This window comes from Zea mays, chromosome 8 (genome assembly GCF_902167145.1).
Source record: "Zea mays cultivar B73 chromosome 8, Zm-B73-REFERENCE-NAM-5.0, whole genome shotgun sequence".
Lineage (NCBI taxonomy): Eukaryota > Viridiplantae > Streptophyta > Magnoliopsida > Poales > Poaceae > Zea > Zea mays.
In genome coordinates, this window is record NC_050103.1 from 136,912,100 (window position 1) to 136,931,503 (window position 19,404).

Consider the following 19,404-nt stretch of genomic DNA (forward strand, 5'->3'; position numbering starts at 1 on the left):
CGATTGGAAGAAAATACCTGAACTTTCCTAGAGTTAGTTCGCTAGCCAGTGAACCGTACTACTAAATCGGGACCAAACCGAACACACCTCTCAATCCAAAGATCCAAAGCAAAATGGTAAATTCAGGGCAAACACGAGGTCACGGAACTGTACCGTAATCGAGCCTGTCCCCGCTGGCGATGTGCATCCAGGATGAGAAGTAGTTATGGAGATGTGTAAATCCCTCTACATGGAGCAACTGAACTCTAGTCTCCAGTAAACAAACATCGACTAAAATAAATTGAGATGACAATAGTCAGGAGCTGAAGAATTTGCAGACCAACTAAAATAATCTTCAAACTTTACATTTTCTATAAAATTAATTGATGTGTGACCCAAAACACATTCACATATTATATTCGATTACCAGGTATGAAGCTTATATCAAAAGTAACAGTACATCATATGTACGACATCAGCATATTAAATTTGTAGTGAGGTGTGCAAAGGTTATGATATTGTTTTTTCTTCCAGTTCTACTCCTACCATGTTCAATATTTCTACACTAAGACAACCTAAGGTTTTCTTTTGCTCATGTAATAGCACCCAATCCACATTAGACAAGAAAATGAACATCAATTCTAAAACTTTATTTAGCGCCAGGAGATAACTTTGATTTGTATCTATATTACTCCAAGATTCACCTTGACAAACTGTGCTACTGTCAGAATCCCAGCAACCCATGCTACAAGAGAGGAACACTTATATAGAAAACAAGATCAGATTGGTCGTACCTTTGCAGATCCCATGTCATTGCGCTTGGCAGCCACCCTGATGTCTTTCTCCACATTCTTCTCCTCTCTCTACAAAGACAAAGAGAAATAAGAACAACCCACTCCAAAATTTAACAAGAAAAATAGTGAAAACAACAACAGTGAAAACAACATGAATAATTGAGTTCAATTATTTTGTTAGCCAATAGCTCAACTCTATTCACTGAGTTGCATAATATAATGGATTGGTTCATTTGAAGCTGGCAAACACACAAAAAATAGGAAATGTATCAGTTTATACTTAACACAAGAAATAGAGTCAATGTTTTGTTGTACCTTTTAGAAAAGTATATTTAGGTAATGAACTTTCTGTCTTTCTTCAACAAAAGCATAATAATGTGTGATTCCTTTCAGGGTTAGTTCATCGATTAGATTAATCAAATAAGGTCTAGGCAGATATTTCTCTTTGAATTCCTTAGCAGTTACAGAAAAGGTAGGTTAATATCAGATCAGTGCCTACAATACACTTCCTCTACTAATCCAAGTAAGCTTACAAACGACATCAAGGCACCAAAACAAAACTCGACGAGAATGGGGGAGAATTTGGTATCTGTGATGATATAGGAATGTAGCTATTTAGGTAGCTTCTGAAATAGTTGTGCCTTGGTTGGATAACTCACTTGATGGGTTGCTATGTACATATGGTCTCAAAATAAATAAAATGTGTTTGACGCTCATGAAGCTGTCGCTATCATCATTGGCAGTATACGAACAGGTCAATTTGTGGGGGTATTGTTTTAATTTCTGTTCCAAGTTTTTTATCAATACTATATCTGCAAAACAAAGAGAAAACACGACCATGAATCTTGATGCCAGACTAAGAAATAGACCACTTTATTAATGTAGGCTTACAAGTTGAAACAATCTTTGTAAGTGGTCAAGTTCACTGCCAAACCAAGGTGTCCATATCTCCCAGAACGGCCAACCTAGGAATATGACAACACAAATAATTTTAAACTCAGGAAGGTTATAAAACAATCAACTTCTAGAGAAGAAAAGATATAAAAAGCACCCTGTGTAAATATGTCTTAGATGTCTTAGGGGAGTCAAAATTAGTGACCACATAAACAGCCTAGATATCAATTCCTCTGGTAAACATATCTGCAAAAAAAGAACCATGACACTTTTAAACAGCCTAGATGCGAGACTAAGAAACAGAGCCATGATATTTTTATAAAGAAACCTTCATAAATGACAATTGAACAGATGCTGAGAATTAAACTACTAAATTCAAAAAATACTAATAAGGTAGGAAAACATCAGTACAGACACTCAGTTTCTGTTGTCTTGCAACATCTTAGGCTCTTAGCATGAATGTGAAGCATGAATAACCAAGTTCAGTTATTTTCTTAGCCAGTAGCTCAATTCTATTCACAGAGTTGCATAATATAATGGACTCGTTAATTTGAAGCGGGCAAACACACAAAAATGGGAAATGTATAAGTTTATACTTAACTGCGTTTTGTAGGTGAAATGTAACTGCTGCCTGGGTTATTGGCTCCATTAATTTGGTGAGTCATTTGAGTATTTTGACACAATTCATGTCTACAAATTGAGTTCTGAGTTCTAATAACAATACGTTCCTTAAATGATTAGACCTTAAATGATTAGAGATGCTGCTCCACTGCACCGTCCTGCTCCTACAAAAGCAGTAATCCAGGAACATAAAGAAAGATATTCAAAACACGCAATGAAGCAAATACATACACGAAGTTAGTAAGCTACCACAATTCATGCCTAGCAAAAACAAAAACTGGAATCCATGCTGAAACCCAAGCAACCAGAGGACTCGACGCGAGATCTCTCTGCATCATTGCGGCAAAATACGATACCACACAGGCAGAGAAAAACAAGCAAAAAACGATACAAAAGGCTAAGATTCCTCCGACCTGCGGGTGACATTGCTCCCAAACCCAACCCCGAGCGGAGCAAAACTTCCCTGGAGCGAGCAGTGGAGGTCACAACATTGCGGTGAACCGAGCGGGAGCAGGCGTGGGGAAGGGAGGGCGGCGAGCCTAGATCTGGGGCCAGGCAGATCTACACCTTGAGAGACCTTGGTGGCCTTGTCCTTGATGATGATGACCTCCTCGACAGTGGCGACCTCGCAGAACAAGACGAGCAGGTTGGCCTCGGTCACGTGCTTGGGCACGTCGCCACGGTAGAGGCACGCACAGCAACGCGGCGAGGGAGGCGAGATGGCGCCCAGCAATAGGACGAGGTGAACAAAGGGACACGCCGTGTCAGGCGTTCGAGCCATGGAGCGACGACGGTGTGGACTCCTCCTGCGCGGAGATAATGCCGGCGACACATCGGTGAGGGAGAGGTCCAACCACGCTCCACCACACGCATCAGTGTCCCCGGGGAACTACGACAGTATAGGTGTCACGCCGTCCTTGCCGGCGACTACGCAGATGTGCATTTGTGAGGGAGAGGTCCCGGCGCGCTCCACCGCACGCATCAGCATCCCTAGGCGAACCGCGGAAGTCGGTGGGAGACGGTGGTTTAAGGGAGACTGAGGGGGCTTCGCGAGTGGGTGGTGGGGAGCTGTTGGTGGTGCTGGACCAGCAGTGGCTGTTGCGAGGCGAGCGCCATGCCGAGCGGGCAGTGGCGGCCGTTGCGGGCGAGCCTCGATGGTTGAGGGCGGAAGTTGCGAGGAAGCGAAAGAGGCAACGATAGGGTCACCGACGTACCTTGGCGACGTCGAGGGGGTTGACGAGAATGGCGGACACGACGGCGGCGCCGGCCGCCACCAGAGCCCGCTTGGTGAATCCGGCGAATCCCCTAGCCTTACTCCATGGCTGGCCGGCCACGTTGAGAGCGGAGGCAGGGGAAGGGACCGGAAGGAGGAGGGGCGCTAACCATCTCGGGTGGGAGTGGCGGGCATGGGGAGGACAAGGGCGGCGGGGAGGCACGTTGATGGTGCGGTAGGGGCGAACGAGGCGGGGGAGGAGAACACGCGGGTGGGGGGGCGAGGCCGGAGCTAGTGGATTGGGATGTAGAGTGGGTGTGCGGTTGTTGAGCGGAGGCAAGGTGGGTGCGGATCTCCCGGCCATTTCGCGGAGACGGGCGATGTACAACAGTGAGTGCGCCGCTGGGCCAACGATGGGCCTTTGGTCCACACGCTGGGCCGCACGAACCCCTAGCACAGGCGCACTGGTATGGCATTTGTTTCATTAGTGCCATACCGGCTATTGAGAGTGACGGAACATGGTTTATAAGCGTAGCTGTGTATCATATGTTGCTCACTGAGAGAGATGGAACGTTGCTTATGAACCTGTGTATGAACTGTTTATTTTGTTGCGCGAGACTAATGGAGGCAGAACAGCCGTTGGCAGAACGCGTCAGAGGCAGAACGGCAGACTACTATTGCTTACTTAATAAGTAGTAGAGATTTTCATTCTATGATTTTATAGGCATTTGATTTCATGGCTCATATACAGAGTTAACCGCAATGCAGTAGAAGAAAGCATACATGCATGTGTGTGTCAAGATATATTTAATCATCTCTCAAGGCAGTGGAAGAAAGTATATATATTATATGTATATACATATATGCATAAAGGACAATGGACGTTGTTGTCCTTGTCCATTCCCGGCCGGTTACATATAAAAATAAAACTATATATGTGTAAAAGGAACTAGCGATAAATTTAAATAGGTCCAAATTAATTAAACATGGTATATAGTATATAGTATCGTCTGAAGATAAAGTAGTGGTGCCAAAGTAGTACATATTTTGTGTCCATGTCCAGGTACACTTAACATAACCACGTCATCCATGCACGAACATAACCAAGAAATAGGTCCATCCACGAACACTTAACAATTTTCATATGCACTTAACTTAACTTTTAACGTTTAATGTTTTATTAATAGGCTTTTGTTATCACATTTCCTACTTGCAAAATATATACAATCGTTATCACACGCGCGCTGAAGTAGTTTGTGATAGGGGTATAAGTATATATGATTTGAACGTAACATTAATCTCCATTATTTAATAGTTTTTAAATCAGACTTGTCTTGTAGATGGATGGAGTATTTCCTGTCGAAACAATAAAAAAAATAAACAACAATATGGAGGATCTGACAAAGAAGCAACATGCATGTGTGTGATGAGACGACGGAGCGAGAGCGGTTCACGTAACGAGGAGGTATAGAGAGGGAGCTAGTTGACCTCGGACCAACCAATATTCGTTGGTTGCTGTCGGTGCAAGCCGTACGTCGATCGTCGTCCGGTGGTTTGGTTTCGTCTCCGGCCGTGGACACGTGTAGTTGTAGTACGTACGTATATACCTGCGTTTTTTTTCTTCTTCCCTTTTTGATTTTAGCTGTATAAACAACTTCACCGGTGAAACTAAATCCGTTTTAACAACTTCATGTGTAGAGTTACTTAGGTAGTGTTTGGAGCAACTCCATCCGTCAGGAAGCTCCTAATAGTTCAACATTTGAGTATAATTTTTTTAGAACAACTTTATCCATCCTATGTGGAAATAAACCAAACAACAATAAATTATAAACGGAGCGGCTGCATTTCAACCATGCTCCGAAACTAAAAACACTACCTTAGAGCATCATGTTAAAAAAAAACCCCGAACATGGTGGAGTACGTAGCGACACGTACTACATAAGGTTGATAGAGTAATATGGTAGTATATGTATACAGAGAAAAAAAAAGGTGGTGGCACGAAGGCGACAAAAAGTTTGCATGGGAAAGGGCGCCATGTGGTGGGCCGGACCTTTGCTTTTGTTTACTGCACTGCATGAGATGAGGGCTTCTCTGTCATCACCTCCAGCCTCCGGAAAAAAATTTGTTGCAGCCCGGCTGCAAACCAGGCTGTTTGCAGCCCCTCACAAAAAGGAGGATAGGTCCCACCCGCAGGTAAATAATACAACTAAAACGTTATCTGGTGGACCTGCAGGTGGGGCCTATCCACCTTTTTGTGAGGGGCTGCAAACAGCCTAGTTTGCAGCCGGGCTGCAACAAATTTTTTTCCCAGCCTCCGACCCAGCAGCAAAGTCCACCGCGCGCCGGGAAGGAGGAAGACGGACAGTATTATATATGCTATACGCCGCAGCGGCCGCGCCTACCAGAAACCAGCAATTCCTACTAGCTAGAAACCGGCAGCCGCTACTCACCAGCAGTAGAGTATGCAATAACAACCTCTCCGTCGTCGTCTACTGTCTACAGCGTCTGTTCTTAGCTCCGCCTCCGCGCCACGCCACGCGCAATGCTCCGTCCGGCGGGGCGGGTCCTCGGCTTCCGGCCGCCGGCTAGCTAGCTAGCTACCTGTGCTACGGCCGCCGCCGACCTTGCTTAGGCTAGGCTACTCTCTCGGTTTTATCTGCAAACCACTACTACCACCGCCGCGCGCAAATCCATGGCTCAAACAAAAAAAAGTATTGGTCCGGACTACGGAGACAAGTTTCCTCCGTTCACAAATAATATATTAGGACGCCGTTGAGTTTTTATTTTTTTTACCATTTATCTCATTTTAAATGAATTGTTAGTTATTATTTTTCTGATTTATTTTGTCACTTAAGGGCGTATTAAATTAGCGTCCTTAACATTTTATACTTTCGTATTTTTTTAATAAGACAAGTCGTAGAAAAAATTGAAAAAAAAAATCAACTGAGAGGCCGTTCGTATATTTAGGAACGGAGGGAGGGAAGGGGGTGTTTGGTTGCTCCTGCTAAAGTTTAGCTCGGGTCACATCAAGCGTTTGACTTTTAAATAGGAGTATGAAATATAGACCCAACCAACTGGACTAGATTCGTCTCGTCTTTTAATCTTCGGCTGACAAATTAGTTTTATAATCCGACTACATTTAATACCCGGAACGGAGGTTCAAACATTCGATGGGACAGAGGCTAAATTTTAGCGGGGTGTAACCAAACACCCCGTTTGGTTGCTCCTGCTAAAGTTTAGCCCGGGTCACATCAAGCGTTTGACTTTTAAATAGGAGTATGAAATATAGACCCAACCAACTGGACTAGAGTCGTCTCGTTTTTTAATCTTCGGCTGATAAATTAGTTTTATAATCCGACTACATTTAATACCCGGAACGGAGGTTCAAACATTCGATGGACAGGGACTAAATTTTAGCAGGGTGTAACCAAACACAATTTTATGTCAGATATTCATTCGTCTTTTCTCCGATCAAATTTAAAGAAAAAAAAAGTCTGACTCAGTGCAGCTCTAAGCTAGGAGCTAATTTATTTAGGGAGGAAGAGAGAGGAGGTATATATTAGACTGTCTCTAATAAAATGTGTAAAATAGAGCATGCGAAACTGTAGTCTTTAACACTGTTTACATCGGAATCCGCTGGAGATAGATTTATTACGATCTTTATACAACAAAATTTACTATCGTAAGAGTCACCGTGTGCGCATCCAATCCGGTTGCGATGTCTATGTCTACACTGTGATTAAAAAAAAAGAAAGTTTGAATATTTTTTGAGGAAAGAGGGAGAGGCGCATGTTGATTTAATTAAATAGTAAGGGTATGAATCTTGAAACAGCTGATATGCAACGAAAATAGAGCTGGGGAGTACAAGCTCAATCAGAACACACAGCACTCAGCAGTACAACGCAACGATTTATATATAGGACGGCTGAGTAGCTATCTATATTCTTATATATAGCGTACTGCTGCACAAATCGTCCGGTAGCAAGTTAATGCCCAATAATTAACAAAAGCAAACAGGTATTAGGGATCCATAGAAAAAAATCCCCTCGTTAGGTCCGTTTGGTTCCATTAATTCTAGGACTACATTTTAGTCTAGAAACTAAACTTTAGTCCCTACTCTATTTGGTTGTAGGGCCACAGTAAATTCTAATAAATACACGAAATGCAGCATATAAAGATCGAAATATGCCTTTTCTTGTTTCACGGTCAGTTTTCTGAAAAGAGTAATTGTAGTAAATGTTGTCATTTACTCCCTTTTAGCACTCATGTAAAGGACTAGAGACTAAAGTCAATTAGTCCCTACTTTAGTTCTTTCGTTTGGTAAAATAGAGACTAAATACCAGAGACTAGAGATTAGCCCCTCTAAGCAAATATGACATTATTCAAAATTAAATTGCAAGAGAATTTCTATTCATATATTTTGGGATCTCTTGTCACCAAATCAGCGCTAATATAGTTGGTAGGGGAAGGCGCAGGGCGTCTGTGTGCTGTACTGGTGTGTGCCTGCATTGCATCGATCTGCATGAGAGAGCTAGGACTAGAACTAGAACTAGAACTAGAGAGAGCAGAGTGGCTTTAATGTCTTTAGCTAGAGAGAAGACGACAATGGCCGTGGGGCACACAGATCTGGAGGGGTCACGTACCTTGGATCTCCCCACCCCATCCATCCATCCATCGCCGTCGCTTTCTTTCAGCAATGCAGGCATGCAGCAGCACGGTGTGGCGCGCGGCAAAGGGGACGAGTGCCTTTCTTTCAAGTTTCAAGCTTGCTGCATGCACCGCAAATGCACCAGCTCCTTTTTTCTTTTTCTTGCATGCATCTCATTCTCCTGTCTCCTCTAGCTCTCCATGAGTGCAGCATAAGCTAGCTAGGGCTCCTGTATTGGGACTTGTTTGCTGCTGGGCTGGGACCTGGGGTCTCAATAACCCATGGCAATTATGGGGAGCATGGCCAGGTAGTGGCCTCTAGGCCCTCAGCAGCAGCTCCTAGTACTTCTTGTCTTGCTTTTTTTTTCATTAGGGCACTGTGTGTGTGAGTGTGCATCAAGCAGGGAGAAAAGGCAATGTCCCCCTCACTTAATAGTATACATGTTTACTTATGGGATCTTTGCTAGTTCCCATCTTGCTCTTGTCCCATGTTATCTTCCAATTCTTTATTTTTCGTTTCTTGCATTGTGTGGTCTCGAGGCTCAACCACACTACAGTGCAAAAATAGCTAAACCTGCATGTTGACAGTAGATGCAGCACTATATATGCGTCGTCATTATTTTCATGCTGAAGCAAACAAGGCTGATAGGCCCAACAAAAAGGTGCCGTGCAGTGACAGTGGGTACTCCCATGTCTCACTGTCAATCTTTATAAATTAACAAAGTTGTAAACGAATTCTACTACATCTACAGTGATTATAGTACAGCAGTTTGAACCGTTGGCTTTAGTCCGAAGCGAACAATCTCATTGTTTAGAGATCGTCTTGATCGAATGATTAATGGAAGTGTCCACGTCAATTCTTATGAGAAACGCTAGGAAAACAAGGTATGTCCTAAAATTTAATACAATAATCATAACAATCGTGTGTTTTTTCCTGGTGGACTCTAATCACTATCACCGGCAATGCCATTGTGTCTATTTAAAAGATTAACCACATCTCTACCATTACGAAAATATCTAAATCTTACTCTAAGTTAATTAACCACTATTTGCCATTACAAAACAGGGGCGGATTTGCGACCGGGGCTGCCTGGGCTGCAGCCCCGGTCGCGGCCCAACAACGCAGGGAGTAGGGATTAGGGATTAGGGAGGAATAGGCCCATACGGAGCCCAGCACAGCGCCACCGCCAGCCCCTAACCTAAGCAGAAGCAGCCGCCAGGCGCCAGGGCGTCAGCCGCCAGCCACGGAGCCACCAGGCACCAGCGGACACCACGGCACGTCGGCACCTCGCCACCGCCCGTCCGCTCGCGGCTCGCCCAGGAGCAGGCCCGCCCACGGCACTGCGCCACCGTCCGGCGTCCGCCCGCCCAGGAGCAGGCCGCACGGCCGCACCTCGCCTGCTCCTGCAGTCCTGCTCGCGGCTCGCCCAGGAGCAGAGCCGCCGGCCGCCGCCCCGCCCGCCGAGCGGCTGAGCCGGACCGCCGGTCGCCCGTCGCCGGACTGCCGACTGCCGACTGTCCTAGAGCAAGCGCCAGGCGAGCAGCAGAGGCAAGAGCAGTGCCGCAGCGAGCCAGCGACGAAGAGGCCAGAGCAGGGGTTTGTCGTTTGTGGTTTAAAGCTTGATTTGAATTTTTTATTTGAATCTGATTATTTATTTGATAGTAATCTCATGTTTAATTATAGGAATAAGATGGACAAATTTCTCATCAAGAAAGATGCTTCTATTTCTAAAACAATTAGTACAAATGAGAGCCGAGTAGAACAAAAGGGGCCACGTATTGAGCTAGCCCCCCTCTTAGATTAATCCTGGATCCGCCACTGTTACAAAATATGAACTAAAGACCACTGCGAATACTATAACTGAAGTTTATTTATCGCATACTAGATTTTATCTAGTTAGAAATTTAAAGGCCATAGTTGGTTAACAAATAGCTTTAAGTTTTCTAATTCATCCGTCTGTTAGACATCATACTCGATTCATTGCTTAGTGTCGAATGGTAGCTTGTGGTAAAATATCCTTCATTGAATTGTAATATTTCTTTCTTGTAGCAAGGTATGTGCATTTTTTTTTGTCTATTAAGAAATTTAACCAGTTACTTGCACATGCGCTTAGGGCATCCACAACGGTTGTATCAAATAGCTAGCTAATATGAAGCTGATACAAGAATAAAAATAGTAATTTATCTCATCACTAGTACTTGGTCTCATACGTAATACACTCAATTTTTTAATACGGAAAATTTCCTATCTATTTAATCGTCGCTAGCTATTCTTGTTTTTCCTATATTTTCTATCCGCATAGATAAGAGAGTGAATCTAGCTAGTGAAATAGCTAGCCATTAGAGACGACCTTAATAATACATACTTAATTAATTAAATCGGCACTGAGCCATAAGGTAAGGCCATTATATTAGACTGTAGGCGGAAAAGTACTCAGAATTATTTATTTATTGTCGCGGAGAAGTATTAAGCGCGGCGCTCCCCGCACATGGCCTCCATGTGTGACCGCCCCGAGCGGCCTTGTGTCGGAGACCGACCGGATGGCCTTCTTTTTTTTCCTCCCTTTCTTTTTTTATATAAAAATGATTTTGAATGAATCAACTAAGACGCCTTTTTTGCTTCATTTTTTAACAAAAATGTATTTTTGTTGAACCCCAAATTGAGCAGGCGGACGGTCCGGCCCTGAGGCCGGACGGTCCGCGGTCCGGACAGTCCGCGCCTGTGGGCCGGACGGTCCGCGCATGCGCAGAGCAGTTTAGGGTTCCGAGTTTTGTGCTATGTTTGTTGGCTAGATTTGCGGAATTAGCTCGGAATCCAGTCGTGTAAAGGGTCCAGCCCCCCTCCTCTATAAAAAGAGAGGTCTACGGCCGATTTATCATCAACAATCGAATCAATACAACTTCTATTTCGCATTTTATCCTAGGAGTAGTTCTAGTCTAGTTTAGCTTTAGCCTTCCAATCCCCAATTCTTGGTCTCTCTTCGACTCTACGTCGATTAGAGGAGTCTAGGTCGGCCGGCCCGAGCCTAGACACCACCTAGGATCTCTCCTCCCCGACGGGGTCCCTCCCGGGAGCGAAATCCAGGCGCCGTCGGCGGTCTTCCGCCGCCCCTGCGCACGCGCGGACCGTCCGGCCCTAGGGCGCGGACCGTCCGGCCGTCAGGCAGGGAACTCGGGCTCCTGCACCAGGTCGCGGACCGTCCGGCCCTGTGCCGCGGACCGTCCGCGCCTGACCAGAAAGCACCGCCGCCTCGCACCAGACCGCGGACCGTCCGGCCCCCGCGCGCGGACCGTCCGCCCCTGTGCAGAGAGCACCGCCGCTGGTTCTCTTGAGTAATTGGCGCCTCCAAAAAGGCGTCAACATACTTTTTGGCGACTCCGCTGGGGAAAACGTATCTAAGCTTATCAAATCGGCCCTCAATGGCCGGTTCAAGGGATAGCTCTGATATTTCTCCAAGCAACATCATAGAGCCGACTTGGGAAACCTTGCCGGCTGACGAGCAGCTCCAGTTCGAGGAGCATAAGGAGCGGATGATCCAGGAGGCGAAAGCAAAGTTCTTAGCCAACTTCAGAGTGGACAGGAACAACAAGGTCGTCCGACATCGGGCGACGGATCCGGCTTCGCTCCAACCCACGCCAGATATCCCCAATGTAAGTAATACCAACGATTTGCAATCTCTTAGAAATTATGTAGAAGATCAGCGTGAACAAATGCAGAACATCATAGGGGGTATGCAAAGCGATCTTAAGAGACTAGTACGTGCATTTGATAAATCTAGTACCGCAAATTTTCCTTCGCACGAGGTTGAGTTAGGAGATAACGCGTGTAACACATCGGCTACAGGTTGTCACGACCAGTCACAACCCCTTTATAGGATGCCGATGGACATATACCCTAATCAACCGCAAATCGGCAGCAAACCAGCCGATCTGCACATGCCCGGACCGTCCGCACGTGAGCGCGGACCGTCCGGGCCAGCAACAGTCGGGCCTATTTTTAATGAGTTACCTAGATATGCGCCCGAGCCACCACACACGGCACAGAACCTAAACTACCCAGTCGGACCGTCCGCGTACAACAACGGACGGTCCGCACATAATCACGGACGGTCCGGGTCAATGTCCGGACAGTCCGCACATGACCTTTTTGAGGAGGATTGTTACCGGAATCCTCACCCGTCCCAGCAGCACTTCCCATCGCACTATACAATGCATCAACCCATTAATTCAAGATCCAGAGCCCAGGAAAGCTTTCCGGCCCCACCCAGGAGGCCGGAAAGAAACGATCAAACCTATGACCCATATAGGGCAAATGAAAATGCACCACGTAACTCAAACCAATGGGGAGAAAGACAGCATGCTAATGTCCAGCCAACCCCACCTATGTTTGACCAGAGAGCCGGTGGTCTCGCACCGGCTGCCATTGATATAGTAAGGGAAGAAATAGCCGGGCGTTCCGAGATAAGCTCGGAGTAAGCATGGTCCCTGGGGGGGCAATCATATCGGAAACCTTATGACAGCCGATTTGATCACCACCCATACCCACAGGGAACCAGGATACCCGAATTCGCAAAGTTTTCGGGTGATCAAGGAAAAAACACACGCGAACATATAGGCCAGTTCTTAGCACAATTGGGAGAAGTGGCCGACATAGAGGCATTTCGCGTACGTTTATTTTCATTATCGCTAACAGGAACCGCGTTTGCATGGTATGCCACCTTACCTCCTAATTCCATTTCATCATGGGGGGATCTAGAACAAAAATTTCATGATCATTTTTTCTCCGGTGACTATGAGTTGGATTTGGTAGACTTAGTGTCGTTGCGACAAACAAAAGATGAATCGGTTAATGATTACATCCGGAGATTCCGAGATACAAGAAACCGATGCTTTCAAATTCATTTAGCAGAGAAACAGCTAGTAGGATTAGCCTTTAATGGTTTGCGATATTATTTAAAAGAAAGATTAGAAGGCATCCAATTCTTTACACTAGCACAATTACACCAGAGAGCTTTGGCTTGTGAAAGCTGAAGCAAAGAAACTGCTAAAACAATTCGTCACAACGTACATGTAGTAGAATGCGACCAAAGTAGCTCAGAAGACGAATCAGCAGAGGTGTATGCTGCTGAAATGGTTTGGCCAAAGCAGGCCAAATCTTCGGCTTGTGCCTCCTTACAGCCGGTTCAAAAGAAACGACAAGAGAAGGTTAAGTTTACATTTAATGTTGGTAAGTGTGATAGAATATTTGATGAATTACTTAAAAATGGCAACATTAAAATAAATCACACTGTTCCATCCGCCGACGAGCTAAAACGTCGTGCATATTGCAAGTGGCATAACTCATTTTCTCATGCCACTAATGATTGTAATGTATTCCGTCGACAGATTCAATCGGCCATTAACGAAGGACGATTGAAATTTCAGGAAATGCAGGTGGATACAGAGCCCTTTCCGATGAACATGATTGACTTCGAGGGCAAGAAAGTCCTAGTTCGGCCAAACACAGCCGATAAAGACAAAGGCAAAGAGATAATCATCGGCAATGCTAAAGAGGCCGATGGGGATTGTAAAGTTTCTTGCAGGAAAGTGGTGGCCGAGAAGACTCCCGATGGAGGGGAGACCCTAAAGGTGACCATCACAGCCTCCAGTACTGGGGGGCAAGTGCAGACATTGAGACAGGTGCAGGAGCCCGTGCTGCGTATCCCGGACGGTCCGGCACGTAGGCGCGGACGGTCCGGGACCCCACCGGACGGTCCGGAGAGCTCCGGCGGATGGTCCGGCCATACTCAGGATTCACAACGTCCACGTACTTTCAAACCACGACGACCAGAGATAGGTACGTGGAAAACAAATACATTCAAAGCAGCTGGTCGGTTGGTTAAAGCCGGCCCAACTTTTGATCAATTATTATCTAAATACGTAAAAAAGAGGGTCGGCCCCAGTGACCGGCTAGCAAAGCGACCCCGCTCACCCATGCATGAGCAGCGCCAGGTCAGGACGATTGGACCACCCCACCAATCGGAAGAAATGAAAGGTCATACTATACAAGTGAGACCTAACATGCCTGCATGGACACCTCCACCTCCATATCCACCTATGCCATATCCGTACACATATTTACCTCCGCCATATGTACCAAATCAAATGTGGGGCATGCCACCATATCCATTTGGGATGTCGCAGTACCCCGCCTGGGGGCACCCCAAACATCTGTTTTCAATAGGTTGACGCCACCAGTACAAGACCGATTGAGCACTGCTCAATCTGGTCACCAGGCACAAACCCAACAGGATTGCCGGACTACTCGGCCTTCAAGGCCGACCAATCCGGCAGGGGGGCATATGCCTGCAGCAACTCAAAAAACAACAAAAGGGGACATCATCAAAATAGGCACCGCAGATGTTGTCATACAAGAAGATAATAAAGGGCCGATGATTTTCGGCGAATCGACCAACACAACCGAAAAGGATACGGCTACCATCAAGACAGCCGATCCAAAATACTCCATGCCTAGATGGTGCCCAGCGGGATTGACACGATCCCAAAAGAGAAAATTACAGCGCCTAAGAGCAAAGGAGAGCCAGGAGAAGGAGGCGGAAAAGACATTTAATGACACACATCCATTATACCCGCCACCGCAAAAGAAATGGAGACCAAAGGCCGTTGAGAAAAAACAAACGGCCACAGAAATAGAAAGTCAATCTGCACCAGGCGCGGACCGTCCGGCCCCTGCGCGCGGACCGTCCGTCGTTCACCAGGAAGTCTCTGGACAACCTGCACCAGGCGCGGACCGTCCGGCTCCCGCACGCGGACCGTCCATCGTTCACCAGGAAGCCTCCAACGACACGACAACATCAATGGAAGAGGACGACCTGCTGGGAGAAGATCTGGTCGACTACGAGGCTTCTCCAGAACGCCCAGGTATGGATGTAAATATTATTACATTTTCTGCTGATTGTACTATTATCGGCGACGATGAACCTGTTGTTGCCCAGTTTGATTTTGGTCCTAAAGAAGCCGCCTTTACTAAACCAAAAGAATCGGTAAATCATTTAAAGCCGCTCTTCGTGCGCGGCCACATTGATGGGATACCGATTGCTAAGATGTTGGTAGATGGAGGGGCGGCTGTAAATCTAATGCCTTATTCATTATACAGAAAATTAGGTAAACAAGATGACGAACTTGTCAAGACCAACATGACCCTCAGCGGTGTTGGAACTGATAGTTCGATCAAAGCCAGGGGAGTCACGTCCGTTGAATTAACCATCGGGACTAAGACCCTTGCTGCTGCATTCTTCGTCGCTGATGTAGAAGGAAATTACAGTTTAATCCTAGGCAGAGATTGGATTCACGCCAATCAATGTATACCTTCTACATTACATCAAATGCTGATACAATGGGTAGGCGATGACATAGAACAAGTACATGCTGATGTATCGGCCTGCATCGCTGTGGCCGATGCCCCTGTACTCTGGACTTATGAGACTACTACATGTCTCACAGGAGTAGACTTTTCTGATTATCAATTTATAAGTATAGATAAAAAAGGTTTTATTCCTGTAATGCTAGAGCCGATGGAGAATCGGCTAAATCCTAAATAAAGTTAAATGATGAATACACACACAGTTCATGAGTCTTTGGTCACGGACAGTTCGGCCGCCAAGGCCGGATGGTCTGGTCTTTCACAAAAGAGTTCGGACTTTAAGACCGAACCTTTTCCACAGCGAAAAGATAGTATTACGGATGATCCGGTCCCCGAGACCGGAAAGTCCGCCATCACACAAAGATCTTCTAATTCCTCTGTGGGGAACATGATAGAGGAATTCAGAGATCTTGATAAACTAGGACAGGGGTTTACATCGGCCGATCCTTTGGAGGAGATTGACATAGGAGATGGTAAAACTCCAAGGCCGACTTTTGTAAACAAGACCCTGGAGAAGGATCCTAGAGATGAGATGATCGGTCTATTGAAGGAATATTCAGATTGCTTTGCTTGGAATTATACTGAAATGCCTGGATTAAGCCGAGAGATCGTAGAGCATCGGCTGCCTATTAAATCTGGTTTTAGACCTTTCAAGCAAAGAGCTAGAACATTTCGTCCAGATCTTCTCCCATGCATCAAGGACGAAATCCACCGGCTGCTAGAAGCTGATTTTATCAGACCTTGCAGATACGCAGAATGGGTCTCCAATATTGTGCCAGTGGAGAAGAAGGAGTCAGGTAAACTTAGAGTATGCATTGATTTTCGCAATTTAAATAGAGCAACTCCTAAAGACGAATATCCCATGCCCATAGCCGACACATTAATCAATAATGCATCAGGAAATAGAATTATTAGCTTCCTTGATGGTAATGCCGGGTATAATCAAATTTTCATGGCCGAAGAAGATGCGTCTAAAACGGCCTTTATATGTCCAGGCTTCATTGGTTTATTTGAGTGGGTTGTCATGACATTTGGTCTGAAAAATGCTGGTGCTACTTATCAGAGGGCTATGAATTTGATCTTCCATGAATTGTTAGGAAACACTGTGGAAGTTTACATTGATGATATTGTAGTCAAATCGGCTGAGTTTAGTTCTCATATAGCTGATTTGCGCAAAGCCTTTGATAAAATGCGTCAGTATGGTTTGAAAATGAACCCACGTAAATGTGCTTTTGGAGTGTCGGCTGGTAAGTTTTTAGGATTTGTCATACATGAACATGGTATAGAAATAGACCCTGACCGAATCAAGTCTATTCGGAATGTGGGACCTCCGACCTGTAAGGTCGAGGTACAGAGGTTTCTCGGCAAGGTGAATTATTTACGAAGGTTTATTTCTAACCTAGCCGGGAAGATTGATGCGTTCACCCCTATTCTTCGGCTTAAGGATGATGCCGAATTCGCTTGGGGGGCAGAACAACAAGAAGCATTTGATCTCATCAAAAAATACTTATCTTCGGCTCCCGTATTAAAAGCACCACGAGAAGGAGTACCATTCCGATTATACATTGCAGCTGAGGATAAGGTCATTGGGGCTGTTCTGACACAAGAAACCGAGGGGAAGGAGCATGTGGTGACATATATAAGCCGAAGGTTGGTGGATGCTGAAACAAGGTACACTTTTATTGAAAAGTTATGCTTATGCTTGTTTTTTGCATGCACCAAATGTAGATGTTATTTATTGTCTAGTCATTGCACTGTTTCTGGTCAAGCCGATGTGATCAAATACATGTTTCATAACCCAATTATGAGTGGTAGAATTGGTAAGTGGGCTTATGCACTCGTAGAATATGACTTGGCCTATGAACCATTGAAATCTATGAAGGGCCAAGTCATAGCGGATTTCATTGTAGAACATCGGGTTAATGATATTCATGAACTAGACATGTAATACCTCACTATTACTCCTTGGACTTTATATTTTGATGGATCGGTTTGCAATGAAGGGCAAGGAATTGGCATTGTGCTTGTTTCGCCAAGTAATGTCTCCTTTGACTTCTCTAGCCGATTGAAAACTTATTGCACTAATAATCAAGCTGAATATGAGGCCCTCCTATTCGGCTTAGAACTTTTAAATGGTATGGGAGTAAAACATGTGAAGGTATTTGGTGATTCTCAGCTGATTGTCCAACAAGTGTTAGAAGAATATCAATGTTTCGATGGTACTCTAAATAGTTACCTTGAGAAATGTTGGAGCATAATTCATTCTTTTGACGAATTCAGTATTCGGCATATCTCTAGAGTTGAGAATCATAGAGCTAACGATTTGGCACAAGATGCATCAGGTTATCGGATAAAGAGAGGAAAGTTTCACAAAACTGAAAATCTGATAACCGGTGCAAAGCCAAATTCCCAGGTCGCGGACCGTCCGCATGATGACGTCGGACCGTCCGGGGTTACCAGAAATATTCTTTTGATCAATTCGGCCGACAATGAGGCTGATGCAAGTGATTGGAGGACACCTATACTTAATTATCTACGAAATCCCAATATAAGGACAGATAAGAACATTCGGCGAACAGCTTTCAAGTATGTTTTGATGAGTGATGAACTTTACCGCCGAACAGTCAATGATATCCTGCTTAAGTGCTTGGGCCCAGATGATGCTATATTAGCCATGGCCGAAGTACATGAAGGAATTTGTGGTACTCATCAATCAGCTCCAAAGATGAAGTGGTTGTTGTGAAGGTCTGGTTTTTATTGGCCTAGTATGATAGCTGATTGTTTCAAGTACTACAAGGGTTGCCAAGTGTGTCAAAAATTCGGCGACCTACAGTTAGTCCCTGCAGCCGAATTACATCCTATCATCAAGCCTTGGCCGTTCAGAGGATGGGGATTAGACTTTATTGGAGAAATTCATCCTTCATCATCAAAGGGGCATCGGTTTGTGTTAGTTGCCACTGACTACTTCACCAAATGGACTGAAGCCGTTGCTCTAAAGAACATGACACACAAGGAGGTAATTGAGTTTATAACTGAGCATATTATTCATAGATTCGGCATTCCCCAGACCTTAACTACAGATCAAGGTACTTCTTTCATGTCAAAGGAGGTACGTGAATTTGCTGAATTATACAGAATTAAGCTGCTTAATTCATCTCCATATTATGCTCAGGCCAATGGACAGGCCGAGTCTAGTAATAGGACGTTGATTAATTTGATAAAAAAGAAGATATCTGATAATCCTAAACATTGGCATAAGATTTTGTCTGAAGCTTTATGGGCTCATAGGATATCTAAACATAGGGCTACTAAAGTATCTCCTTTTGAGCTTGTCTATGGGCAGGAAGCAGTGTTTCCTGTGGAAATAAGTTTGAATGCTGTCAGGTTCGCCAGACAAAATGATCTAACTGCTACTGATTATTATGATTCAATGATTGATAATATTGATGAGGTGACCGACAAGAGGATGATAGCTTTGGGAGCAATAGAAAAGGACAAGATCATGGTAGCCAGAGCCTACAACAAGAAGGTCAAAGCAAAATCATTTCAAGTAGGGGACCTGGTGTGGAAGACCATTCTGCCTCTAAGGAATAAAGACCGAAAGTTCGGGAAATGGTCACCAAGCTGGGAAGGTCCTTATAAAGTAAAACAGGTGATGTCTGTCAACGCCTATTTACTACAAACATTACAAGGCAAGGACTTGCCTAAGGCTTTGAATGGGCGTTTCCTCAAACAGTACCATCCTAGTATGTGGCAAGATGCCTAAGAGAACCGATGTAATCACATCGAGTTAGTTGCTTTTGGTTTGCTCAGCTCCACCAAAAGGCAGGGGG